Genomic DNA, 23,811 nt, shown 5'->3' on the forward strand with positions numbered 1-23,811 from the left:
GCCCACTTCTATCCCTACCCTGTAGGCAGTCCACTATCACCACCACCAGTTTAAGTGGTCAAGTCATGAAAAGTCAAGTCAAGCCAAAGTAAAGTCTATTTCAGGTATCTCCAAGCAACCAGAGACTTTATCTTAAAGTATTCTTAGGTAAACCTGAGCAAAGCAGTAATTGGCAAAGTGTACAGTAATCTACAGTATACCTGGGCTAAGCAGAGATTATTTTCAAGTATCGCAAGCACCCAGCTCAGTCAATATCTCCTAACTATATTGAACCTTACTGGACTGTCATAACATTTACCATGCCTTAAAGATTTCTGAGTTTTTCTGGTTACTTGCACTACACCAACCTTTAACAGGCATGTGCCAGTATATCCAGAGGTGGGCACATACCACTCCTATCCACCATGACAAGCACCTAAGTGGTACCCTACCATCTGCCCCAGCTAACACCACACTAGGAATGGTCATTTACCAATAATCAGATCATGTAAAAGGTGAAAGTGACAGGCTTTTTGTGCATATATGGCCCACATTGGTAAATGACTTCTTGCCCTCCCACGAAAAACAAGTTCAGAGCTTTGAGTTTAGACCTGAGAAAATACCTGCAGCACACAAAGATTCATGACCACAGTCTTGTTCTCATAGCATCCACAAACGCGTTTTAAATCTTACAGTGACAATTTAGCATATTCCATAAGGTTATAGGAAACCGCAGTGGATGATGTGGTAGAACGTGTGCGCTATTTATGCACATAATAATGTAGCGAGACCCCCAAGACATTTATACAGAAGATCATAATAACATTTCAGATATGTTGGAAGCGTAAATTATTAATAAAACAAAACACATGACAGTCTACTGCAATACCACGAGTCCGCTTAATCTACAGAAGTGAAAGGAGGATATATTAGTGGATTTTTAGATCACACTTATATCAGGGTCGTAGTTAGAGGATGTTAGAGATGCCAGAAGGGAACCAACAAACCACGCAGTTTTATTATATCCTCCTTAAAGGAGAAGTCCAATGCGCGGGGGGGGGGGGGGGGGAATCATTTTTAGGCAGATAAATTTATCTGTCTTAGTACCCACGCTGCGTCGCAACCTGCTTCTGGACCCCGCTGACAGTCTGAATATCTCCCTTCTTGCTACCCCACGACCCTGCTGATGGATGCCACGCTCAGCCAGTCAGTGACTGGGGTGGGATACTGCTGCAGTCATTCATTGGCTAAACAGGCTAAATCCCACCCTTTGGTGATGTTTCAGTTGGGGCGTGATGTACCCCGAAGCCGGGAGAAAGCGGTATCCAGTGGGGTTCGGGAGCCTGGTGATGCTGCTCAGCTCAGGCACAAAGCCCGGTAGGCATACTCTCTTTAATATGTTTCCCCCACCACCTGCTGCAGACTTCTTAAACTTTTAAGAGCCATAACTATTATTGTTCCATATGCGGCTAGTTTTTTGCAGGACAATTTGTAATTTTAATGGCAAAAATCGAAAGTACCTGTTTTTTTGGGGGGGAGGGGGCATATGTGGTAAATTTTTTTAATTTTGGCCCACTATGTATTTGAGTTTGACACCCCTGGCGTTGAGTGTGACTTAGTGTCCTGTAGATAATCCTCCTACTTACGGTTAGAAGAGAAGGAAGATTGAAGACCGCCTTTTGTCAAACCAGCTCAGCAACTGTCAGGTTTGGTAGCACAAGTCCCAGGCTTAAACTAGGCAAAGCTAACTCCTCGAGGATTCCCAAGATAGGCGAGCAGTTATAAGTAGTATGAAAATAAGCATAAGGTAAACGGTAGGGCACTCACCATAAAACGTGACTTTTATTTCATTCCATTAAAATCATTCTGATACAGTCGGACGGCTTGGACGCCAGCACCATGTGGTAAACGTGACAGCTATTTCGCGTGCGCCAGCACGCTTCTCCAGACGTCTGGAACCTTTACTATTACGGAAGGAGCGCCCCACTCTATGACGATTGGCATTATATCAGCGGTTTACATGAACTGGTGCGATAGTGCCGATCCCTGTCTCTATGTCATAACGCAGTTATCAGTAGGATACTTGTCCTACTGGGGATCAGTCTCTTGACTTCTTAAACTGTTTTAAGAAAGATGCCAGGCGTAGACAAGGATGACCCAGGAAACAGTTACCCCACCTTTTGGTGTAGCAGAGCATCTTGTGCTTAAATTCTCTTCTTCTGAGAGAACCTGCTGATATGCCACAGAAGGCCTTTACCTTAGGAGTAGATTGCTGCTATAACTGCTCCTCTGCGCCGCTGCATTCTTTATAAATCCGCTAATTGCCCCTATGCAAATATGGGGCTTAAGCGCATTTGGGGCGTGGCCTGGGTCCGGGAGCACCACTCTGTTCCACCCAGTCCGCCCCCAATCTATACCGCCCCCTCCCAGCACAGCCAGCATCCCCTGAGATATCTCTGATCCTAGCTGTTGCTGATGGATGTAAACCGCCATTATCAGCCAACACCCACCATTTGACATATTTGTACGTAAAATGTTGGGAAGGGGTTTTTAAATGGCACCCAGCAAGCCTGTTATCACCCTAGGTGACCTCCATAGACTCTATGGCACAGGTGCTGCCCTCCAGTTGATGCCAAAGTGCACGATCCAAACATGATGGGAATTGTAGTTCTGAAACATCTGGAGGGTCACAAGTTTGATATGACCTTGAAGGTGAACGAATACTTACAATATTACCATCTTACCCTCCATACAGGGACAGCATTACACAGATATATGACCTCAAGAGCTGAAACTCCAAAATTGCCAATGGCACCCAGCACATTCCTAACGCTATTTAAGGCTTGATTAATAGATACTCATTCTCCATCTGTCACAAGAAGCAGACGGGATTTTTTATGTATGGTAATAAATTCTTGTGTTTTTCCCTCTACGTGGACTGATCAATATTTAATAAGAAACATTTGGTTTACTGGTCTCCTGTTCCGTCCGGGGGGGAAAGAACTTAATTAACAGGTGCAGAAGGAGCCGAAATCCTCTACGATAAATGATCTCGGCTTCACAGCTCGCAGGTCTGAGAGGTGGAAGGCACGAATATCGAGACGTAGTTGTTTCATTTACATTCAGTCAGAATTCCATCACTGTGCATGACAGATTACAATATATAGTCACAGGGATTTATAAAGGGGGACACATTCATTGGTGCTCAAACATAGACGACAAACCCCCCCCCACCAATCCTTAATTACTCATACTTTGTCAATCAATTTTTTACATACAGTACATCACACATTTTTGCATTTAAAGGGGTTTTCCAGGTAAAATTTTTTAAAGAGCCATCAATCAGGATAGGCCATCAATATAAGATCAAGAGGGTGCCGACACCCAGCAATCCTGGCAAATAGCCGCAGGTCCCACATCAACACACAGAACAGTGCCAGAAGTATTTAGAAAAAAACCTTTAAACATTGTGTAGTGGCCATGCTGGGTTACTGCAGCTCAGCTAGCATTCACTTCACCTGCGATAACCCAGCAGTGTATGGCGCTGTTTTCTTCCAGCTATGTGTTCTATACATATAGCTTGAAGCAAATGGTTCTATAGTTCTGGTAAATTGATCAGTGGGGTCCAGAGAATAGAACATAAATACATTTTAAACTATTTAATTCAAATGCATTTTCCGAAAACTAAAAGAGAATTTTTTTTTCATATGCTGGTCTTAAAGGGTGTTTTGTCATTAAGAAAACTATTTCTTAAGTGATACATTATATTAAATGAGACAAATTTTAAATGTAGAAGCATTTGTGAAAATGTCCTGTATGAGACACATAGATTTACTAATCCCCCATGTGTCTGCATTGATTTGTTAATCTGTTGTCCTTGGTAACAACACACTAAGATGCTTAGTGTGGTATCCCTCCACTGGTGTTTTTGTCTCTCCTGTGCACCTGTCAAAAAGCCTTTTCTCTCAGGTTAAAGTGGTGATGAGGTATTCTAAAGTTTCACCACTAGGTGTCAGTGTGTATTTTAAGTATATGTTCTTATATTCACAGCTGTAGGAAGTATTGGGTTAATGTTGTTGTTATACCATGTGTTTGTTGCTGACCAATAGGAGGTGCTCTCTCTCAACCTATGCCTGCCCTCTTTACACACTCACCCCTTGTAGGAGGAGCACCTTAAAGGGAGAGGTAACCAAGGAACACCCTGACCCACACCAGGAACACATCAGAAAAGAGCATGGCAGTATCCTGATAACAGAGGAACTAGCCTTGATAGGACAAAGCAGCCAGTACTGAAGGCGTACGTATCCTACCACGCAGTGCAGGTAACTGGGAAACCTTGTACACCTAGCTACACTCAGATAGCCACGGCCGGGGCTTGTACTACCCTACTGGGACAGGTTTGACGGTAGCAGGGGGCAGAAGGTGGTCAGACCAAAGTCTATACATGAGTACAAGTAAGTCTTCACTACAAATATATCTTCAGGTTTCGGCAGGGTACATTGCTACACTGGGTTGTGGCTCCTCTGGCCAACTCCTCTCCTCTACTCCATTTTACTCTACAAGCACCGCTACAACTACCTCTCTCTCAAGGACAAAAAGGTCAGGCACTAAAGTCTGTGTAAAGATCTATCTACAGCACTCTGTGAAAACGTGTACTGTTATATTACAAAGACTGACAGTAAAAACAGTTCTATTTTTATACAACTGGGACTCTGTCCTCTTCTATCCACACCAGCACTGATACACACACCACTGCATGCCTTGGGTCATTTTTGCCCTTTCTGTGGGTGGCGGTACCAACAGTTCTGGTGGGTCAGTTACCACTCAGGACTGCCGTGACAAGAGCCCAAGGTATCCGCAACAACGCGGCAGGTTACCGACCATTTGGGGAGTACAGCTAGCCACACAAACAAGCAGGTACCAACATCACACCTGTGTGCTGGACAAGCACTGGCATCACAACATTAACACCACCTGCGCTCTTACCACATTCAGTTCAAGTACTGGCAGTCGGTCAGTGGGAGAGCATATGCACTGCTGCATGGCAACAGCAGGGTAATAGTTCAGAGAGGAAACGTGAAAAGTGATTAGATCCATGGGGGAGAAGAGCAGTACAGTGATGTAAGTTATTTTACCAAAACGAAAAGCAGATATCCACTTCTTTACATATATGTATGTGGTACTCATCTAATTTTACCAACTTTGCTTCATGGCAAAACCTTTTAAAGTAAAAACCTCCCTGTGTACTTTTAGGCCAAGTTCTCACAATGTATTTTTTATTAAACAACGGGAGTTGTTTAATCACAGTGGCTGGTTGCATTAACCCCTATGGAACCAAAGCTGTATGTTTTGCCATGTGTGAACATAGTCTTACACTGGAGTTAACATCCTGAAGCATCCCGATAAAGCTGGCATACCTGGTATTTCAGATAACTTTTCAGACTAAGCTTTACTATCTATCTATCTATCTATCTATCTATCTATCTATCTATCTATCTATCTATCTATCTATCTATCTCATATCTATAATCATCTCACATCTCTCCGTATTATACTATATATATAGTTTGGAATTGGTTTTAGTCCTGTCATGTTCAATCATCATACTGCCACATGCTCCAGCCAGGGATTTTTTTTATACAACACATTATTTCAGTAGAAATGATTGAAAAAAACCCCCTCAATCCTGTGTAAAAGAAAAAAAAAACAATTTTATGCATTTTTGTGTATTATGATCTATCTGTAGTGATTTGTATTCTGGGAAGTGCCCAGGTGCTGGACAGTAATCTGATGGAGGGGGAAAAGACTCCTCCAGAATACAATGCAGAAATCTTTTCCATATAGGATTTTCCCCCTGACATCTTAGAGATGTGTTTATCCCTTCACCTACTGACATGTAAGGTAACCATTTACTTTCCTTATTCAGTTTTAATACGATTCTGAAGCAGACAGGTGTACAGTATAACAGTAACCGTGCATGGTGTTATATAGGGTGGCTAACAAATAGCAGCAGCTAAGGAGACAACAAAAGCAGAAGGCCCTATAGTCAGTCTTCAATATCACGTATAGAAGTAAATTTACTAAACTTTTTACTCTATTATTCTGGCAAAATTTTATTTTATTTAATATTTTTTACTATTTTCACGTCTTTCATCACTTCCTGTCCAGTATACATTTTATAATGGACTTCCTATTCTTGTTGCATACTCTAGCTTGGATTTCAGTCAACTCTATATCCTTTCCCCTGGAGGCGCCTCTGGGTGTAGTGGCTATTGTTATCGTCCAGATAGTAAGAGGGTTAAGGATAAGGTTGGCTGAAATCCCTGCTGGAGTGTACAAAAAGAAACTGGAATGTTTATAGGATGTAGACTAGACAGAAAGTGAGGAATGGAGAGAGCAGATGATCTTCACCAAGAACAGAGGGAGAGTGTAAAAGACCAGTAATATTATTTACCAATATAGCTATCTCTCCTGATGCCTTCAAACATACAGTATGCATGCTTGGCTTGTGCTCCTAATAGAAAAATTGGAAAAATCCACTGCTGTGGTGACAGCTTATCTCCCCAAGCACAAATGTATGGAACAGCTGAAATTCAATCTGCTTATCCTTCTTTCCCCCAACATCCGTTGGTGGAGAGTTAATAGGTTACTATACACATTGCAAATGGCTGCCTACTGCCTGTTTTTAAGGAAATTCGGTCTCTAGCAGGAGAGGGACCAAGAGTGGGGGGTGGGGCTTAGATAGTGTTATGCACAAGGTAGTGCCCACACTATCTGTCTACTCAAGAGGGCCCACACCATGCCTGACAGGTAAGTCAAGGCTTCTTAATAGTTCCAGGCATCTGTCCTATGTAAAAATGAAAGGCAAGCATCCATTGTTTAGCAGATATGGTAGAGTGTTGGCATAGCCTAACTCCACTCTATAGGGGAGATTTATCAAACATGGTGTAAAGTGAAACTGGCTCAGTTGCCCCTAGCAACCAATCAGATTCCACCTTCCATTTTCCAAAGAGTCTGTGAGGAATGAAAGGTGGAATCTGATTGGTTGCTAGGGGCAACTGAGCCAGTTTCACTTTACACCATGTTTGATAAATCTCCCCCTATGTGTCTACTCCAGAGGGCCCACACTGTACCTAAAATGTAAGTAAAGGCTTCCTTATAGTTCCAGGCACCTGGTCTATGTAAAAATGAAAGGCAATGGTCCATTGTTTAGCAGACAAGTGTTGGGATAGCTTAACTCCCAAAGTACAAATGTATAGGACAGCTGAAATCCTATATGCTTATTCTTCTTCCCTCTATCATCTGCTGCCTGAGCAGAGATCATACTGTAGGTTCCTATCCACATTAGATGGCTGACCGATCCCACCACAATTGTCTGCTTCGGCTGACCTTTCCCGTTCATGGCCAGCTTTAGTAAATCCCCCTTATCTTTTTATTTCCTTCCCCGGAGATATAAAAGCGCTTTAAACATTTCAGCAAACAAAATCTACACGACGGCCATAAGCATAAGATGAGAGGATGTGCCAGAATTGACCTTAGTCATAACTTTGGCTGTACGGGACGTTTTAATATTCAGTCTGTATTATGAGTAGAAGCCGCATTTTCTGTCAATACTCAATTACCTGGAAACATTTGTCATTTCGGCCGAGGATCCAACGTCTCTGCAGGACGGGGTCATAATATGATTTGTCACATGTCAGCGACTACCTCATTAATTGCCATCTGACACGACTAGTTCATCAATGGCCGTCAATAACCAATCTTTACATTCATCTCCTGGAAACAATGTAATGTATGGATATTTCATTGACCTTTCTCTAGTAATTTTACAGCGATTGCAGTAAATGTTGTAGGAACAAATGAGTAAGTCTCTCTCTTTTCTTTTTTTTTTCAATACCCGCTCTGAATATCTCAACATGAGGAAAAACCACTTGTTCTCGAATATTGAAGAGGATGGAAAATACCTATTTCGGAAGCAAATATAGCACTTAACCATCAAATTTTTTTTAGTCTCTTTTATACAATCCTTTAAAGATAAGTGAAGTGAACTTCAAAAACTGAGATTCATTAAAAACATTTCAAAAAGTTTGGTTCATTACAGAACCAAACTTTTTGAAAAGTTTGTCCCTAGTTTACATAGATGACGCCCACTCAATTTAATACACATAAGATAAAATAAAGGGTATGTTCACCTTCAGTGACCTTCAGTGTCCTCCTATGGTCTCCGGAGTCCTCCGCTGATCACAGCTGCCTTAGGGCCCTATGACACAATGCGATAATTGGATGATTCAGCCAATTATTGCTTCATGTAATACAGACAACGATCGTTGGTTTAGGTTTGGACCTAAAATTGTCAGGCGCCAACCGCGCATTGCTACGTGCAATAGTGATGCATGGCCGATGGCTGACGATTGCCCAAACACCTGATACTGTACCTTATGTGCTCTAGGTCTTCTCTCCTGTGCTCCGCAGCTTCCCGGTCCTGGCAGTTGCAGCGTCTAAAAGACCAAGTGGCCTGTCAGCTGCACTCACCGGGATCGGGAAGCTGCGGAGCACAGGAGAGAAGACCAGGAGTGGGAAGAGATAAGGTATCAGGTGTTTAGGCAAGGGCTGCATGGACATGGTTAACAATGTCCATGCAACCCTTACTACCCGATTATCAGGCTGTCAAATAAATGGTCCAGTAAACGAGTGCCAATCTGGCAGATTGGCGCTCATTTACAAAATTGATCGGGCCCTAGTTGTCCCATGTAATAGGACCTTAAGCCAATCACGGCCTGAGCAGGTTGTCACTTTGGTCAAGAAGTGGAGGCTTATATCAGGGGACGCTGGGCAAACCTCCTGAACCGCACTAAAAACAGCTAAATGTCTGAAATCTTTTAGCTGTTGTAATGTCATTCGTTTCAGACGAACCTGAACTTTGCTTCAAATTTTTACGTACCTGCCAAACCGAACGTTTGAAGTCTCTAATCTCTAATATCCTTAATAAAGGGTGAGTTCTCAAAAATGAAGCGACCTCCACCTATTGCTAGAATAAGGGGCAAAAGCACATAGCAGTGGGCACTGTTCCCCCTTCATCTCTGTTCTCTGCTGTAACAAGTAGTCTACAGAATTATAATGGAAATCTATGGGAAATAGTCCAAGGCTTTAAAGGGGTTAACCAGTGCTACAAAAACATGTCCGCTTTCTTTTAGAGACAACATGACTATTGTCTCCAGTTCAGGTGCGGTTTGCAATTAAAGGGGTTATCCAGCGCTACAAAAACATGGCCACTTTTCCCCTACTGTTGTCCAGATTGGGTGGGGTTTTGAAACTCAGTTCCATTGCAGTAAATTGAGCTTAATTGCAAACTGCACCTGAACTGGAGACAACAGTAGGGGGACAAGTGGCCATGTTTTTGTAGCGCTGGATAACCCCTTTAAGCTCCATACACTTAAATGGAACTGAGCAGCAAAACCCCGCCCAAGCTGAAGACAAGAGTGGGGCTGTCTCTGGAAGAAAGTGGTCATGTTTTGGTAGCACTAGATAACCCCTTTAATCTGCTAACTCTGTTAGTCCCATAGACTTTCACGCAGGATTACCACTACTTAATCACATGATAGCCGCCATTCTTGTGACCGCCAAGGATATATCTGAGAGCTTCCCACGCTATGCCAACAAGTCATGCATATCTTTATGTATATTCTGTGAGTTTGGTTGAATAAAATTGACTTATTCTTATGTCTTCTCGTTGTATTGTAGTTTATTTGTTATTTTATGGAAGCTTTTTCAGTTCCCTTAGGAGTCTTTTACTTTGAATTCTTTATTTCTGCTATTATTTGCTATGATTTGTCTGTAGTGTAGGAGGATGCATTACTGCCTGACGTAGGCCAGACACTGACTATCCCGGCAATCCTTTATTAGGCCCAGGACTGTCTCAATAACCCTGTCGTCCCTGGAGATTGTGTTTTGCTGGACTGACAGGGAATGTATGGAGGGAGTCCTATCACTTTGTCTGCACTATGATCGGCATTGATTGTGGTGCTCAGAGCTGACATTAGAGTCCTGGCCATTAGTGCAGGGCTGTGGCCATCAATCACAGCCACGCTCCTGGTGGTCCGGGCAAGGCTATTGTGTTCAGGCAATCAGCAATGATGGACATGTACAGGATTCTGAAACAAATACCACCTGATGATAGGGCTGGGCGGTATACCGCAAAAATACTGATACCGTCACTGGCGTCGGTTAACCGACCTCAACTTAGCCAGGACGGTATCTGCGGTATTTTTGCTTTTCTATCTCCCTGTTAGAGTGCCCCCTCACTGCGCCCATCCTGTGAGAGCGCCCCCCGCACACACGCACGCCGCCTGGCATTAGCGCTGTACATTATGTGCAGGGGCGCTAATATCAGAGCGGGAGGTGGTGGAGGAGCAGCAGTGTAAGAAGGCCCCGCCCCCCGCAAGTCCCGTCCAAGCGCCCGCCCTCCTTACCCGTCCGGTCCCGTCTGAGGCTCCTCACCTGTCCGATACCACCCCACCCCCAGCGGTCCAGTCCCGTCCGATGCCCCCCACTGGTCCCGTCCTGTCCGAGGCCCCCCACCTCTCCCCTCCGAGGCTCCTCCCCCACACACCCGGCCGGCGAACACTGCCCATGTTTTCCTGTGTGTGCAGGGACGCCGGCGTGTCAGAGCTGGAGGAGCAGCATTTGGGGGCGGCTGTCCTGTACTTCCCTAAGTAACAGTACAGGAGTGTAGCATAGGAGGAATGAATGGGCTGCAGCATGCAGGATAAGTTATAGGAGATCCTGCTGCAGCCCATTCATTCCTCCTATGCTACAGCCCTGTACTGTTACTAAGGGAACTACATTTCCCTGTATAGTAATACACCCCTATCCGCCGCCCTGTATAGTCATATACCCCTGTCTGCCCCCCCCCCTGTATAGTCATACACCCCTGTCCCCCCCCTGTATAGTCATACACCCCTGTCCCCCCCCCGCTGTATAGTCATACACCCCTGTCCCCCCCCGCTGTATAGTCATACACCCCTGCCCCCCCCCGCTGTATAGTCATACACCCCTGTCCGCCCACCCCCACTGTATAGTCATACGCCCCTGTCCGTCCCCCCTGTATAGTCATACACCCCTACCCCCCCTGTATAGTCATACACCCCCCCCCCCCACTGTATAGTCATACGCCCCTGTCCGCCCCCCGCTGTATAGTCATACGCCCCTGTCCGCCCCCCGCTGTATAGTCATACACCCCTGTCCGCCCCCCGTATAGTCATACACCCCTGTCCCCCCCCGCTGTATAGTCATACACCCCTGTCCGTCCCCCCTGTATAGTCATACACCCCTGTCCGCCCTCCCTGTATAGTCATACACCCCTGTCCGCCCACCCCGCCTGTATAGTCATACACCCCTGTCCGTCCCCCCTGTATAGTCATACACCCCTACCCCCCCTGTATAGTCATACACCCCCCCCCCACTGTATAGTCATACGCCCCTGTCCGCCCCCCGCTGTATAGTCATACGCCCCTGTCCGCCCCCCGCCGTATAGTCATACACCCCTGTCCGCCCCCCCTGTATAGTCATACACCCCTGTCCGCCCCCCCTGTATAGTCATACACCCCTGTCCGCCCCCCCTGTATAGTCATACACCCCTGTCCGCCCCCCGCTGTATAGTCATACGCCCCTGTCCGCCCCCCGCCGTATAGTCATACACCCCTGTCCGCCCCCCCTGTATAGTCATACACCCCTGTCCGCCCCCCCTGTATAGTCATACACCCCTGTCCGCCCCCCCTGTATAGTCATACACCCCTGTCCGCCCCCCCTGTATAGTCATACACCCCTGTCCGCCCCCCCTGTATAGTCATACACCCCTGTCCGCCCTCCCTGTATAGTCATACACCCCTGTCCCCCCTGTATAGTCATACACCCCTGTCCGCCCACCCCGCCTGTATAGTCATACACCCCCCCCTGTATAGTCATACACCCCTGTCCGTCCCCCCTGTATAGTCATACACCCCTACCCCCCTGTATAGTCATACACCCCTGTCCCCCCCCGCTGTATAGTCATAAACCCCTGTCCGTCCCCCCTGTATAGTCATACACCCCTACCCCCCCTGTATAGTCATACACCCCCATCCCCCCCCCACTGTATAGTCATACACCCCTATCCCCCCTGTATAGTCATATACCCCTATCCCTCCTGTATAGTCATACACCCCTGTCCACCCCCGCCTGTATAGTCATACACCCCTGTCCACCCCCCCCCCCGTATAGTCATACACCCCTATCCGCCCCTGTATAGTTATACACCCCTGTCCGCCACCCCTGTATAGTCATGCTCAGTGAGTTTTTAACTTTTTTGATATTGACAGTTTTTCATAGCAAGTGGGTGTGGTTTGCAAAAAGGGGCGTGTCATAATTATCGTTCAGTTATCGTTACCGCGGCTACATGTGCGATTAACCGCGATATTGATTTTGGCCCATATCGCCCAGCCCTACCTGATGATGATACATGTACACTTTGCAGGAGAGGGTTTAAAAAAAAAAAATGGTTCACTATCAATTCTAATAACTTCCCCCCATGTGATAACCTATGTGATCCCTAATTTACAAAAAAAAGACTCTGCACCCCAGAAGAAAAGCCTTAACGTCTTGGCCACTAGTTGTACTAGTTGCCTGCAAATGGCTGTCCACTGGCTGTCGCTAGGGGAATTCTGTCTCTAGCAAGTGAGGGACCAAGAGAAGGGGGTGAAGCTTAGTGTTATGTACAGGACAGTGTCTGGGTTGTGTGCCCTTATCCTAAGCCTGTCTGTCTCTGCTATGCCTGACAGGTAAATTAATTTACCTCTCAGGCAGGAAGTGATGTTTTCTTTCCAGTTTCACACAGTGCTCTCTGCTGCCACCTCTGTCCATGTCAGGACCTGTCCAGAGCAGAAGCAAATCCCCATAGAAAACCTCTCCTGCTCTGGACAGTTCCTATCATGCACAGAGGAGGCAGCAGTGAGCACTGTGTCAGACTGGAAAGAACACACCACTTCCTGCAAGACATACAGCATCTGATAATACTGGAAGACTGGAAATTTTTAAATAGAAGTAATTTACAAATTTATATAAGGTTTCCTTATAGTTCTAACATAAAGCAGGTATAGGTAGTTACATGCCAGGACACCTACTAAAAAAAAAAACATAGTTTAAAAAAAAAAACGGGTTAGTAGTCACAGGAGCCAGTTCCCTTGGCTGCTTCCCTCCCAACTGGCATTGAGTGACACATCTCTCTGGATACACACCAATAGAGGAACACATCACTCAAGACTGGTATGGTGGAGAATAGTGTTGAGTTAACTTGCCGAAAGTTCGGGTTTGTCTAAACACTCCGCATTTGAATCCTGGTGGCTGAAGAAGTTTGATGCAGCATTATTGAGTCCTGGAAAACATGGATACAGCCATAGGTCATATACTGTACTGTACCCATGTTTTCATGGCAGCCCTAGGTCGGCAGCCAACTTCTCCAGCTGAGAGGAATCAAATGCTGAGTGTTTGGGTTTGGACGAATGTTGCCGAACCCAAACTTTGTGCAAGTTCGCACTGGTGGAGAACCACCCACATGACTAGTTATTTAGATCCCAGTGGCTTTTTTAAACCATGAGTTTTTAAAATGTCCAATCATTTCAAAGTCAATCATAGAGACTTAGCATCCTACTGCCCGTGTCTGGTCCATACTGCCCATGGCTAGAGATGATCAAACAGGGCCAAGGTTCAGGTTCGTACGAACCTGAACCATCGGCATTACCTAGGCTGTATTCCTGTTTTCCAGGCGGTATTTGGGCTGTCTCCACCTTCCCCACAGAACGGGAAGGCAGGGGGAGTCAAATGTCGATGGTTCAGGTTCGTACGGACCTGAACCTCAGCGCTGTTTGATCATCTCTACCCATGGCCTGGGCAACATAAAACAGTTTCCCTTTAAGGTTTTGTCTTGTATAGAGATGAGCGAATACGATTCGATCGAGATGGTATTCGATCGAATATTGCGGTATTCGAAAGATTTGAATTCAATCGAGTAATGTGACGAATACTCAGGAAACATGAGAAAGCCCTCCCATCGCACTTGGCGCTTTTTTTAATCCAATCACCATGCAGGGAGGCCATGAGGGACCCTGGGAGTACGCACGCAGCGCCAAAACGACGTCTACCCTCATTGGATGGCTGAACCACATGACCTTGAATATTTAATAATTGACTAATTGACTCCACCTCTCGACCGCAGATGCACTTTCTACCTAGCCAGGGAGAGATCTTGGAGCAGGGAGAGATAGGTTTTAGTAGCGTTTTGGTTAGGCAGGATTACTACAGAACCCAAAAGTCCTTTTCAGGGCTAAAATCCTGCAAAATAATCATCTCTGAATCCAAAGCACTTCTCAGTGCTAAGAAATAGATGATATAACAGCAGCATCAGCATCATCAGCAGCTGTATTCATTCCAGTACCCTGTGTGTACAAGTGACTTATAGTGTCCCTGGTTTAGCCCACTAAGGGCACGTAAGCGTTATACATATTGTGCCAGTTGCCCAGTAAAAGGCAAGTGATACCTATTGTGCCAGTTGCCCAGTAAAAGGCAAGTGATACCTATTGTGCCAGTTGCCCAGTAAAAGGCAAGTGATACCTATTGTGCCAGTTGCCCAGTAAAAGGCAAGTGATACCTGTTGTGCCAGTTGCTCAATAAAAGGCAAGTGATACCTATTGTGCCAGTTGCCCAGTAAAAGGCAAGTGATACCTATTGTGCCAGTTGCCCAATAAAAGGCAAGTGATACCTATTGTGCCAGTTGCCCAGTAAAAGGCAAGTGATACCTATTGTGCCAGTTGCTCAATAAAAGGCCTGTGTAGCTATTGTTCCAGTAGCCTAGTAAAAACCTAGTAACGCTGCGCAAGAAATACAAAGGAAATGTGTAAACATTGCCATAAACATTCGTAAAGCGTTTGCAAATATTTTTCATTTGCAACTGCGGAGAGTGGCATTATACTGCGATTTTGGGGTGTTGGGTGCACCCAGGCATGCTCCCCCTGATGTCACAGTCCGGAGGTGTTGGCATCATTTAGGGAGGTTTCATGGGGGACTTGATGACCTCCAAGTGGTCGAATTTGGATTTCCAAGTGCTGAGAATTTTTTTTCCATAGACTATAATAGGATTGAATATTCGTTCGAATAGTCGAATCTCGGTGCCTATTCGATTCGAATTCTCTATATAAATAACTGTATATAAATAACTGACCTTCAGTTTCTTAGAGGACATGCAGAATATATATAATAGTATGTAGCCCGAGGAGCCGGATATATATGGAAGCTGTTGTGGTTGAGGAAGGTTTCCGTACACAGAATCCCCAAGAGGAAAAGAAAGGAATTCCCGATAGTAAAGTATTTGCACTTTATAGATCTAACAAGATTACTGAGAATTGATTGTTGGTCGTCTTTAACTGGTAACAATCAATGGAAGGTTATAGACCTTTCACCCCTGTCACTTCCATAGAATAGTTCAGTAGAGTGTCAATATGCCTGCAGGTACCGAGTCTGCAAAATTAGCCGTAACACGTTTCCCTCTCTGCATCTTATTCCAGCCTTGTAACAATGTTGGGGGTAGATTTATTGCTTGTAATCGCTCCTGCCCCATGACTCCTATTAGATTTTTTGAAAATGAGGTGAAAAAATGATACACCCTACAGAGTCTATGTACATGGCTTGACTATACTGTATATATAGTTGGGTTACACTACCGTCATACATGCTCTTTTTGATTTAAAGTATTTTACAGCTGGAAGTCCTCGGCCAACCATGGGTAACTCCCCGATAGCTCTCAGCTCAGGTCATCAGATTAGCAGATAGACTGGGACTTGTGGTCATCATACAAAAGCAAAAGTGCATCCATACTATGCTAATGTAAACGCGGCCTTAGGGAATATCTTATTATGAGACACTGAAAACCTTTTTTTTTTTAATAATCAATTCTTCTCTCAAACATTGTATAGTAGAGCGAAATATCCACAATAAAGAAAAATCATGATCTTGACGTAGTTCAGTCCTTTGATGGTCAAAGTCCTTTATCCTACCATGTTTCCAGGCTCCCTCAAGATTTATTTTATTTTTTTAAATTGCAGGGCATAAGGGGGGGGGGGGGGATAATAAACGGTAATAACTCCTTAGCGCCGGATTATTGCCAGGCTTTGGGTTCTCCAGTCAATGATTGGCTGAGTGGGCTGTCCATTAGCCGGACAGGAATTTTTCCCCGGGGTCCTGGGGCCAGTCAGATGGTGCATTATGGGCATGGGGAGAGGAAAGTAATGCTTCATTAAGCTTTTCCACGCCCCTGCCGCCTGACACATCATTTCTTGCTGCGAATTTGCAGCGGAATCCGCTGGGGATCCCTATCCGGTACACTCTATGGGCAGACAAACTAGCAGCGGGATGGACATCCGAATGTATGTCAGCAGCCCGTCCCATTAACCCCCCACCGCCGGAGCGTATACATCACCTTCTCCACGCTTCGGCTTGCTTCGGGGCTCCCGAAGTGCACTACGACGGAGCAGACAATACGAATACGGTACCAACTTAAAGCCATGATCTAAGCTGAGGATTAATATTGTTTCTTACCTTAATTTTTGCTGTTTAGGTTAATAACACACCTCTATGGAGGACAATAATGATAGGGGATAAGAGAGAGAGTCCAGAATCCTTTATTTCTAAGCCTAGATATCATACATGAACGCTCTACTCATAGCGGTGCGGTTTGGGAGAGAGGATGGACGTAAGAAACAAAGGATGACATTAAACCATTTACAAAATCTCCTTCTCTTTCCTCAACAGGCCGGTGATGAAATATCAATAAAACAATCCCAACATCTGCTTTGTGTGATTAGACATTGTGGAGTAATTGGGTTCATCACATAGACAATGCCATGCCTTTGTCTAGCCCGGAGTCTTATCAAGTCTTTGTACTTGCACAAATAACCAGGGATAATTCAATGCTGTTGTTTTAGCGAGATGGTTTTTCTCATGTAGGTTATTTGAGCCCTTGTATGCTTCTTGTTACATTAGCTGAATAGAAATGAAGTGTTAGACACCTTGTTCTAGGCTTGAAGGCAATTTCACATCTTCGGGCCCGTGCATTGGCATAGCAGGTTTGCAAGGCTATCAATCTTAGATTTTTAGGAGGCTATTCTGTCGCTATGATTCTGGGTTATAGAATGTGTAGATTGTATTATCGGTCATGGAGGTGTATATATACCCTAGCAGTATAGACATAAACGTAATCATAAGGTAAATCAAAAGTAGTAATACAGAATGTAATATAGAATAACTGCAATAACCCAACACTCAGAGTGTCTGTGCCAGAGGAGTATTTTCATCTCAGCTAAGATAGAAATACTTGTAGGATCCATCAAGTTATATATTTTTGCAAATACATTCACTTACCAAACTCGTCTCCTTCTGCTGATATGGTGCTCGTTCACTTCCGGTCTTGACAGCTCATTATCTAGGTCACCGACCAACTCTATGCTCTAAAAACAGTGGTCTGGCTGCTGTATTTATAGATATAATGTGTGTATGTATATATATATATATATATATATATATATATATTTATATGTATATATATATATATATATATATATATATATATATATATATATATATATATACACTATATCTATATGTACACCCGCCAGACCACTGCTTTTAGAGCAGAGAGGTGGTCAGTAACCTTTAAGTCTTTAAAAATGAAAGGAGAAGTCCGGCAAAAATTTTTATTAAAGTATTATATTGCCCCTTGAAAGTTATACAAATCACCAATAGACACTTAGTATGGGCTTTTTTCGCTGCACCTACTACTGCATCAAGGTTTCACTTCCTGGATAAAATGGTGATGTCACTTCCTGGATAAAATGGTGATGTCACTTCCTGGATAACATGGTGATGTCACTTCCTGGATAACATGGTGATGTCACTTCCTGGATAAAATGGTGCTGTCACGACCCGACTCCCAGAGCTGTGCGGGCTGTGGCTGCTGGAGAGGATGATGGCAGGGGGATGCTCAGTGTCCCTCCAGTGCCCTGTGTCCCTCAGTGTCCCCCTGCCATCATCCTCTCCAGCAGCCACAGCCTGCACAGCTCTGGGAGTTAGGAAGTGACATCACCAATTTATCCAGGAAGTGACATCACCATTTTATCCAGGAAGTGACATTACCATGTTATCCAGGAAGTGACATCACCATGTTATCCAGGAAGTGAAGACTTGATGCAGTAGTAAGTGCAGGGAAAAAAGCACTACATCAGCATTTTCCGTAATAAATGTATATTGACCAATAATCACTTGGTGTAATAGGACATGTTAAAAGGCAACGATCAAACGTCATGCACAATTTCGGCTGATCGTTGTCTATCAACACAGTGAAAGAAAATGATGCCAATAGCGACGGTCTGCTGGACTAAGCTCTGTGTAATAGGAGCGGCAGCAGAAGACCACCGCTATCTTCTATGGGCCACCCAATCTAAAGATCGTCCGAGCAGCTTGCAGCTCCTCCCCGCTCACTGCCGGTGTAATAGCAGGCACTCCAGAGATGAGTCCGACACCCATAGAGAATGAATGGAGCCGTCATTCTCTATGGGCATCGGACTCATCTATGCAGCGCGCATGCCGGGCTTCCGACAGGGAGAATGGGTAAGTATAAGGGTCTCTAGTGGGGGTCGGGCGGCCTTCACCGCGGCATGGGGGGTGACAGGTTCCCTTTAAAGTGTCACTGTGGAAAACCTTTTGACATGTCATATAGATCCGGAGTGTTCAGACCTGTACCGATTACGAGAACGAGCAGGGAGAGAACTGAGCTGCAGCACCTCCTCTCCCTGCTCTGTGTCACATGATATCAGTCGGGCTCCATAGACTTGTACATAGAAGATCAGTCGGAGCCCAACTAATCCCATTACACAGATCAGGGAGAGGATCGCGCTTAGCTGATGGACTGGCCGCTCAGCCAGTCACTGACTGGGATGGAACCGGACCCCTCAAGTCACTGATTGGCTGAGCGGGCTGTTCATCAGCTGGGACAGGCAGTCGTGACGCATCACAATGAAAATACCTTCCGCCAAGGTTCCTGGGGCTGGTCCCGCTGCTCACCTCAGGCACAGTAAGGTAGGACTTGTTATTACATTCCCCCTGCCCCTGCTGGCTGCCCATTTTCCAAAATGACTGAACTTCTCCTTTAAGCCCATAATACCTGCTCATATTTTCACTCAATCATCCATACTTATTGTGAGCGTCTGTTTCTTGTTTTCTGTGATAAGAAGATGATCGGGTTCTATGTTGTCATAGAGAATAATAGACCGGGGAGATAGTTCTGCCTCTGCTCTGTTAATATTAATGTCTATGTTAATGGTTATCTTTGATAGTTTAGAAACTTGAAGCAATTTGGCTTTTGGTGATTACTGAAGTAGATGTTAATTATCCTGTGAATATTGTTTTGGTCTAAAAAAAAAAAAATCCTGCACCCAGAAGACGATCACTTAGCGGTGCGTCCTGAGACATCGTGGAATAAGAAACGATAAGAATTTGTAATTAAGAAATGGTGAGATAAAAGTATAATCCCCGGTCTTAGAGCTTACAGAACAAGAATGCACCAAATGCAACGTATAACAAGACACTATGGGGGGGATTTATCAAACATGGTGTAAAGTGAGACTGGCTCAGTTGCCCCTAGCAACCAATCAGATTCCACCTTTCATTCCTCACAGACTCTTTGGAAAATTAAAGGTGGAATCTGATTGGTTGCTAGGGGCAACTGGGCCAATTCTACTTTATACCATGTTTGATAAATCTCCCCCATTGTGTTCATCCCTCACAGACTCTTTGAAAGGTGGAATCTAATTGGTTGCTAGGGGCAACTGAGTTAGTTTCACTTTACACCATGTTTGATAAATCTCCCCCTATATGGTTGAATTCTAGCAGTAGGAAAAGTCAGACACTCGCCAAGTTATATTATGCTTGTTTATTCAGTGCAAAAACATCATAAGGCACAGGAGGACGCGTTTCAGTATATAGTCTTCATCAGCTATATACCGAAACGCGTCCTTCTGTACCTTATGAAGTTTATGAAGTTAAACAAGCATAATATAACTTGGTAAGTGCCGGGACTTTTTTCTATTGCTATTTTTAGGACGCAGCCCTAGTACGAGCCCCACCTCCACAGAGTGCCGTCTCCACCACTATATATGATTTGGATTCTATTGATCACTGTGATTGGTTCCATGTCCTGGAGTCTGGAGAAGAATCATTGATACAGGGATTTAATCTTCTTGCCAGATTTGGAGTCGGAAAGGAATTTTTGTTTTTTTCTTTTTTTTGTGTGTGTGGGGGGGTCCTTTTTCTGAATAAGCAGCATATAACAGGGATGGGGAACTTTAGCATCCCTAGCTGTTGTAAAACCACAATCCCCAACATGCCTGGACAGCCTTTGGCTATCAGCATACAGAAAACATACACTGGTGTAGTGTTGTATTGTGGAAGGTAAACATGGTATTGGAATGATCTCATTATCATCACCTTTTTAGCAATCCTATATGGTCACATACTATGAGTGGAGATAATCGAATCACCCGTTCAAATGAAGCAAAGTGCTTTGTTTGATCAGCAAGCGGCTTTTCAGCCTTCTGCCTTCCAGCTCTGTTCTGCTCCCTGCCGCTCCACCCCAGGCATCAGGAAAAGCTGGATCCAGTCCTGGGAAATTGGAAGAAGTTTCCCCAGACTGGATCCAGCTTTTCCTGGCACCCTGGAAGTAGTGGTAGGGAGCAGAACAGAGGGTGGAGTCTGACGAGCCGCTTGCTGATCGAACGAAACACTTTGCCTTGTTTATATGGGTGATTCCCTCATCTCTAACTATGAATATTGCAGGCCTTTAAAGAGATACTCCTTTTCTTTCAAATCAACTGGTGTCAGGAAGTTATATAGATTTGTATTTTACTTCTATTTAAAAAATCTCACACCTTCCAGTACTAATCAGCTGCTGTATGTCCTGCAGGAATTGTTGTATTCTTTCCAGTCTGACACAGTGCTTTCTGCTGCCACCTCTGTCCATGTCAGGAACTGTCCAGAGCATTAAATGTTTTCTATGGGGATTTGCTACTACTCTGGACAGTCCCTGACTTGGACAGAGGTGGCTGCAGAGAGCACTGTGTCAGACTGGAAAGAATACACCACTTTCTGCAGGACATACAGCAGCTGATAAGTACTGGAAGGATTGAGATTTCTAAATTGAAGTAAATGACAAATCTATATAACCGGAGTACCCCTTTAAGTTCTTGCATGATCTTTACATGTGATATCTTTGTACATTTGGTCGCCGTCTTTGATTCCAGAGCAATGTTCTATTCTTTCAGGAAAGTATATAGGCCTTAAATGACCGGCTCAATTATAATGTCATTAGTCTAATTAACAGACTGTTCTGAGAGTGTCTCTAGGAAATTCATTAGATCAAAGCCCGCTAAAGACATAATAGTTTTCTGCTTTTAATTGGAGTATCCACACATAATTTATGGGAATGAAATTTGCAGCCTGAGCAATACTTTGATAATAGGACATGCCAGGAACAACACATTAAATAGCGGTATTATTGTCTATTCTTTGGGGGTGGCGGGTGATGAATCATCAGAAGCCATTCATTCTCCGCTGTCTCTAGCAGCTTTTATTGCAGATTCTATGTAATTGTATGTGGTTCATAGAATCAAACAGAACAGTAAATTATATAACATTGTCTTTATCCAGCATTAACCATCTCTTTTTGACCATATTGCAGTGATCGGTGGGGGCGCCCTGATATTCACCTATAAAGCAAGGTAAGTTATCCCAAGTGTCTGGCTGTGTTCAATATTGTATATAGTGTTCAACGCAAGGAATTGCCCTCAGGCGGGGGTACAGAACCTTGGCTTCCCATCATGCTAGGACAGCCAAAGCTGTCGGGTACGAGCGGGGGGATACGGAACACATACCTCAGGGTGATGGGGTAAATCTGTGCCTTCTCCCTGGCGTACGCCCAGGCCGCAGCGTTCATATATCCCCCCTTGGTGTTTTTGTTGTGCGCTATGTGTTGGTCACCCTATGTCATTTTGTACAGTTAGGCCCCGTTCACACAGAGCAAGAAGGTCGGAATTCCATGGCGGCATTGTCCGCGGCGGAATGCCGTTAATGACAGTCTACAGGAGGCACGCGCCACATCGCTCAGCGTCTCTCAGCGATGAAGAATGAACATGTTTATTCTTTAGCGCCAAGAGATGCAGCGACCGAGCCTCCCATAGACTGTCATTGTGACACGGAGGCAATTCCGCCCCTCTTGTTCTGTGTGAACGGGGCCTTATTAGTGTGTTCTTTAGAGCATGGCCCCATGTTGGAGCTAATGACTTATGTCACACATTATGGGTGGCTTTTATCCATGTTCGATAACTATTACAAGTTGGAATCATTTTTGTCTGTGTCTTAAAAGGATTATTCAGGATTTGAAAAACAGCTTTCTTCCAAGAACAACACCACCCTTGTCCTCTGGTTGTGTATGGTATTACAAAAAAACAGAAGGTGCAACAGCAACCCACAGGTGCAAGGGCTTACCGTATATACTCCTCCCAGTGTACACACGATAAACACCTGCTCTGTAAATATTAAAAAGTGAGGATCTTAGCAAACTATTTGATCTAACAGAGTGTACCATGTCACCAACGTTAAGGTGTCCTCAGAGACATGGTCCCTACTCTAGCATTTTCACACTTCCTGGGCTGAATAAGCCTACAACCAGGCAATGATCTCTTTTTATAGCACCCTTGGGACATGGGTGGAGCGCAAGCCAATAGGAGGTAGCCACACACCCCACATTCAACAGAAAAAAGAAAAAGAAAAAATTGGCAGCACATCTAAGCCCTTGCACCTGTGGGTTTCTGTTGCACCTTCTGTTTTTTTTGTATGTACTTAAGCCATAAGCAGTGTGCAACCTGCAGTGTGAACAGAGTCATAGATGTGCTGCCAATTTTTTCTTTTTTTTTCTGTTGAATGTGGGGTGTGGGGCTACCTCCTCTTGGCCTGCACTCCACCCATGTCCCAAGGGTGATATAAAAAGAGATAATTTGGCTCCTATCTGCACAGTTGTAGGCTTATTCAGCCCAGGAGAAGCCATTGCTAGTGTGAAAATGCTAGAGTAGGGACCATGTCTCTGAGGACACCTTAATGTTGGTGACATGGTGCACTCTGATCAAATAGTTTGCTAAGATACTCACTTTTTAATACTTACAGAGCAGGTATTTATCGTGTGTACACTGGGAGGAGTATATACGGTAAGCCCTTGCACCTGTGGGTTGCTGTTGCACCTTCTGTTTTTTTGTATGTACTTAAGCCACAAGCAGCGTACAACCTGCAGTCTGAACAGAGTCATAGATATGCTGCCAATTTTTTCTTTTTTTTCTGTGTATGGTATTACAACTTAACTTCATTCATTTCAATAGAACTGAGCTGCAATACTACACACATACTGAGAAGAGTGGCACAGTTTTTGGAAGAAATAAGGTAGGCATTTTTAATCCCAAACAACTCCTTTATTAGTTAAAGGGCTATTCCCTTTCAAATCAGCTGTAATTTCTATATTTAAAAAAAACTCCAGCTGCTGTATGTCCTGCAGGAAGTGGTATATTCTTTGCAGTCTGGCACAGCGCTCTCTGCTGCCATGACAGGAACTGCCCAAAGCAGTTCCTGACATGGACAGAGGTGGCAGCAGAGAGCACTGTGTCAGACTGAAAAGAACACACCACGTCCTGCAGAAGCTGATAAGTACTG

General features: G+C 44.6%; 1 long non-coding RNA gene across 3 annotated transcripts in view; it reads left to right on the plus strand.

Annotated features, from left to right (window-relative positions):
* The window catches only part of LOC138794453 (uncharacterized), a 135,094-nt gene that overhangs the window by 41,111 nt on the left and 70,172 nt on the right, over positions 1-23,811 (plus strand). For 2 of the 3 annotated variants that reach the window (XR_011363447.1, XR_011363448.1), the window contains exon 5: positions 21,794-21,833. This is a non-coding gene — a long non-coding RNA (uncharacterized lncRNA). Of the gene's footprint in view, positions 1-21,793; positions 21,834-23,483; positions 23,545-23,811 lie in introns of all 3 variants that reach the window. The other variant, XR_011363446.1, reaches the window with a different exon arrangement.

This window comes from Dendropsophus ebraccatus, chromosome 6 (genome assembly GCF_027789765.1).
Source record: "Dendropsophus ebraccatus isolate aDenEbr1 chromosome 6, aDenEbr1.pat, whole genome shotgun sequence".
Classification (NCBI taxonomy): Eukaryota; Metazoa; Chordata; class Amphibia; order Anura; family Hylidae; genus Dendropsophus; species Dendropsophus ebraccatus.